This window comes from Physeter macrocephalus, chromosome 18 (genome assembly GCF_002837175.3).
Source record: "Physeter macrocephalus isolate SW-GA chromosome 18, ASM283717v5, whole genome shotgun sequence".
Classification (NCBI taxonomy): Eukaryota; Metazoa; Chordata; class Mammalia; order Artiodactyla; family Physeteridae; genus Physeter; species Physeter macrocephalus.
Genome location: NC_041231.1, coordinates 5,619,618 through 5,624,739, shown reverse-complemented (window position 1 = coordinate 5,624,739; position 5,122 = coordinate 5,619,618). Strand labels below are relative to the sequence as shown.

Below are 5,122 nucleotides of genomic sequence, written 5' to 3'. Positions count from 1 at the left end.
CTGGAGGAGTAAGATCCATAGAAGGGGGGGTACAGGGGGCGGGGGGGGGGGGTACCAGGGGCTGGGGGAGGGGGTACCAGGGGCTGGGGGAAGGGGTACCAGGGGCTGGGGGAGGGGGTACCAGGGGCTGGGGGAGGGGGTACCAGGGGCTGGGGGAGGGGGGGTGTTGGTGTTCAACGGGACAGAGCTTCAGTTTGGGAAGAAGAAAAATTGTGAAAATAGATGGTGGTGATAGTTGCACAACAATGTGAATACACTTAACACCACTGAACTGTTCACCTAAAAGGCTAAAATGGTAATTTTATGTTATGTGTTTTTAGCCACATTTTTAAAAAAGGCTCCAAAGCAGTGTATGTTTCCATTTTTGTAATATAGCAAGAAATGTTAACAATGATGTGATTATGAGTGTTCTTTTTTCTTTTTTTATACTTGCCTGTATTTCCTGATATTTTGGGCAGTAAGAACATTAACTTTTATACTAATCAAAAAAACTATTTCAAAAATAACATACTAAGTTGCGCAGACACGATGGGGTCCCAGGGGATGGGGTCCCAGGGGATGGGGTCCCAGGGGATGGGGTCCCAGGGGATGGGGTCCCAGGGGATGGGGTCCCAGGGGATGGGGTCCCAGGGGATGGGGTCCCAGGGGATGGGGTCCCAGGGGATGGGGTCCCAGGGGATGGGGTCCCAGGGGATGGGGTCCCAGGGGATGGGGTCCCAGGGGATGGGGTCCCAGGGGATGGGGTCCCAGGGGATGGGGTCCCAGGGGATGGGGTCCCAGGGGATGGGGTCCCAGGGGATGGGGTCCCAGGGGATGGGGTCCCAGGGGATGGGGTCCCAGGGGATGGAGGTCCCAGTGGATGGGGTCCCAGGGGATGGGGTGCCAGGGGATGGAAGTCCCAGGGGACGGGGTCCCAGGGGATGGGGTCCCAGGGGATGGGGTGCCAGGGGATGGAAGTCCCAGGGACGGGGTCCCAGGGGATGGGGTGCCAGGGGATGGAGGTCCCAGGGGATGGGGTCCCACAGGATAGAGGTCCCAGGGGATGGGGGTCCCAGGGGATAGAGGTCCCAGGGACGAGGGAGGGACTGTGCTGGGAGCTGCCCTTCTGGGGTACAATGTGCAGATGGAGAAGGAAGTGGGGGCCCTTGTGTGCCAGCACAGTGCCTTCCCAACTCTCTTGGCTGTGAACCAAACAAAGAAACCCGTTGCTCAGCGCAAGCCTGAGAGGAAAGTTTCATGCACAAGGCTTGTTGCTGTCTGCAGTGAGTGCCATACTTCCTCTCCTTTCCTTTTTGATTTTATCCTCTTTTTTGATTTTTGACTTAACCATGCTGATAGCACTTTCCTGCGTGGATCCATGACCTACTCTCGGTTCCAGCTGGCAGATGGAGATGGTGCTAAAGACATCTGGCTAGTGTCCATGGAGGAAAAGTCCCTCCTCCAGGCCTGGCGTGCCCCTTCCCCTTCCCGTACTCCATGGGTGGGAGCTGACGAGGCCACGTGTCTTCCTGCCTCCTGCTGGGGGAGGGGGGCTGTCCGTCCCCCCCATGCCACCCCAGGCTGAGCTCCACCTCTGCTATGTTTTTTGCCTTTGTCTTCAGAATATCCCAGCATAACCCACCTTAACCCAGATGACAGCCATGGGTGGTGATCTACCCAGGATGCCCTGGCCTGGATGGACCAGCTAGGGAAACATTCAACTGTGAGGAGAGAGCCCTTCCTAGCCCCCAGGGCCATCTACTTCCAGCCACTCCACCGGCCTGGACCCAGCCCTGATGCCCCTGGGCTGTCTGTGGCCCTGAAACGGAAGGGGGCACCTCACACCTCCAGCTCTGCTCCGTTCTGACCAGTGGGGCCTCTGCCTCCCAGCAGGTAAAGACTCTGAGCGTCAACCCTGCCCGCAGCCTCCGTGCTGAGCCGGGCTCGGGTCCAGGCCTGTGCTCCCTGAAACCTGCTCTCTCCACCCCACCCTGCCTCTCTCTCCACCGCAGTCTTGCATCTTGTTTTTATCAAAGAGCCACCACGAGGAACTTCCACCTTTTCCTGACCCACGTCCAATCCGCCAGCCAGTCCTGAGGGCCGGCTGCCCCCATCTCAAGGCCGTGACATCCCTGCTGCCGCCACGTGGTCCTCGCTGCCGCCAGCTCTCCGCTGGCTCCCTCCACTTCTCTGTCTCCCAGGTGGTCACCCTGCACCTGCCCCTCCTTCTCGGGTCTCTGCCGCTCCTGGAGGCTGACCTGCAGGGCTGCGCCCCTTGGGCCTCACCCTGAGCGTCTGCTTTGCTTCTCCCAACAGGAGGCCCCGGCAGGCAGTGGGGGGCTGGGACAGAGAGAGGGCGGGGAGATTCCCTCCTTCCTGCCACGGTCCTGGCTTCCGCCTCCTGCCCGCTGCCCCTCTGGCAGGAGCCCTGTCATGAACTCACTGTCGTTGACTTCACACCGTTCGGGTGTGTCGTCTTGTTTTTCGGGGACACCGGGGACAGCGCTGACCCACACGCCCGACAGCCCCTTTGCCCGCAACAGTGGGACAGTCTTTCTGAAAACCTGAATCTGGGCCAGTCTCTCCCTAGCTTAAGCAGTGGACTGCTTCTGCTTCGAGAACACAGACAAAACTCTTTATTACCATCTACGAGGGTGTTGGTTAAATTAGGGGTCGGGAGGTTAACTGACTGCATTGCATTTCTTTCCTTTCTTTTTCTCCCTTCTTTTAATGACACTGGAGCAGAGAGATTAGCAGAGGTAAGGGAATAGAAATCACCAGCACTCACAGCAGAGGCCCGAGTTAGGGGATGGTTTTGGTAACATGCAAGCTGGTTGAGCCAGAAGGTGATGTCTTACTGTGGATGCCAAATGTTGGGGACCCCTGCCCTGCCCTCTCCCCTCTCCACAGCCCCCACTTCACCCCCACATCCACCTGGCTCAAGGCCTCAGCTTCCTGTCAGTGCCTCAAACATGCAGGCCCATTCCTGCCTCAGGGCCTTTGCACCTACTCTTCTCTTGGCCTGACTGCCCTTCCGTCTGCTCTTCTCAGGGCTCCTTCTCACTCCAACATCACCTCCTCAGAGAGGACCTCCGAGGTTGGCCCACCCGAAGCAGGTTCCCCCTGTCTTCTTTTTTCTATCACGAGACATTGTTCCATCAGAATCTCCATGAGGACACAAAGACCTGTTGTGTGTCAGTGACTGTCCTAGCACTTTTCCTCATCTGTAGTTACCTGTCTCCTGGCTTACCCCCTGGGAATAAAAGCTCCCAGAAGGTAGGCCCTGGTCTCTACTGTTAACTGCACTGTCCCCAGATAGTTCTGGGCGCACAGTAAGTGCTCAGTACATGCCTGTGAGTGCTGCCAGGACAGGGCGGCTTTGTGGCGCTGTACTCCCAGGGTGCCTGGCGTGCCCGGCAACCCAGGATGGGGGCTGGGAGTCAGAGGAGGGGGGTCGAGGGCCCTTGGAATCAGACCTGCAGCCCCCCTGCCTGCCCTGGGCCCCGCGTGGCCTCCCCGCCCTCCCTGCCATCAGCTCGCCGAGACGCACCAGGAGACCCTCATCCGCCTCCACCGCTGGCCCTCTCGACCTTGGAAGTCGAGGCAGCACCGTCTGGCTGGAGGACGGAGGGACGCGATGCAGCAGACCTGCTGCGAGATTGATGTGCAGCTTGACGCTGGTAATAAATCACCACGAATCACGGGCGGGGTGGCCCTGGCCGTGTGGCCGTGGATAAGCGGCTCCTTGTCCCACGATGGCTTGTCCGTCACCTGGGACGGTGGCAGCGCCTGAAATGCCAGCGTCTGCCCCCTCACCTGGTAGCCGCTCCTGAATCCTCTTCCGAAAGCAAAGGCCTCTGGGACAGGCTCATCCATCGGAGAAGGAGAGTCTTTCTCTTCCCACGGGTGCATCATGAAGGGCCAGCCCTGCGGGGGAGGTGCTGACGGGGGAAGGGCGGGGTTGGGGGGGAGGGGAAGGGCAGGCACCCAGGGCTCCACCTCACACGTCCCCATCAGAATAAAGAGGCTGATGGAAACACGGAACCAAGACAGTGCAGGGAGGTGACCTGGGACCGTGCACGGGCGAGGTATGAAAATCTGCACACCGTCCCCGAGGACATGACACCGAAGGCAGAGCCCACGACAGCATCTGGCTACACAGATAAGGGAATCCTGCAACTCCAGGCGCATGGAAGGCACATATGTGACCACGGGACCCACACACCTGCCCACACGGGAGTCTGTACCTGCCAGGAAGAAAAAGCTCCACGTGGCTCCAGAGAGTGGAGAGTGGAAGCAGGCAGCGCACAAAGCAGCAGCCGCCACTGAGAAACAGTCAAACACGCCAGACACGCCGAACTTCTCCAGTAATCCAGGGGACGCAGACTGAAACAATGGCATCTTTTGGAAAAAAAAAAAAACCTGTCACACTGGCAAAACGGACCAAAAAATTTGTCACTTTTTATAAAGTGATACTGTTCGGTGCTGATGAAGGCCTGGACTCACTGACAGCAGGGCTCTAGATAATCACAGCTTCTGGAGGATGAGTTGGTCACAAATATCAAATCTAAAAATACCCTTTGACTCAGAAACCTCACTTTTCACGTTTATTTGTAAGAAATAGTAGGCTAAGGAGACAAAGAACGTGCATACTGGGGGATTTATTGCAGTTTTGTATAGGACAGTGCAAAACCGGAAACCACATAAATGTCCTTCAAGAACGGAATAAATTATGATGGAGCCACCTCTACAGAACGCTAGGCAATTCTTTTGACTGACAGTGATTAATCTACCATTATTGGCATAGAAAGAAGTACACATCTATTGTTCTGTTTTAAAAAGACTCCAGAAGCACCCCCAAGTGTCCCTCAATGGATGAATGGAACAAAAATGTGTTTTATACACACAGTGCAATATTCTTCAGCCTTGACAAGGTAGGAAATTGTGACACATGCGACTACATGGATGGGCCTTGAGGACATTCTGCCTGGTGAACTAAGCCGGTCATAAACGGACAGATACTGTGTGATTCCACTCATATGAGGTCGCTTGAGGAGTAAGATTCATAGAAGGGTGGGTACAAGGGGCTGGGGGAGGGGGTACCAGGGGCTGGGGGAGGGGGTACCAGGGGCTGGGGGAAGGG

At 56.8% G+C, this 5,122-nt stretch overlaps 1 long non-coding RNA gene across 1 annotated transcript in view; it reads left to right on the top strand.

Annotated features, from left to right (window-relative positions):
• LOC114484224 (uncharacterized) overlaps positions 1-3,848 on the top strand; it is a 9,092-nt gene extending 5,244 nt beyond the window's left edge. Inside the window, exons 2-3 of the long non-coding RNA XR_003676853.1 lie at positions 1,602-1,872; positions 2,016-3,848. This is a non-coding gene — a long non-coding RNA (uncharacterized lncRNA). The remainder of the gene's footprint in view (positions 1-1,601; positions 1,873-2,015) is intronic.
• Positions 3,849-5,122: the final 1,274 nt, after the last annotated feature.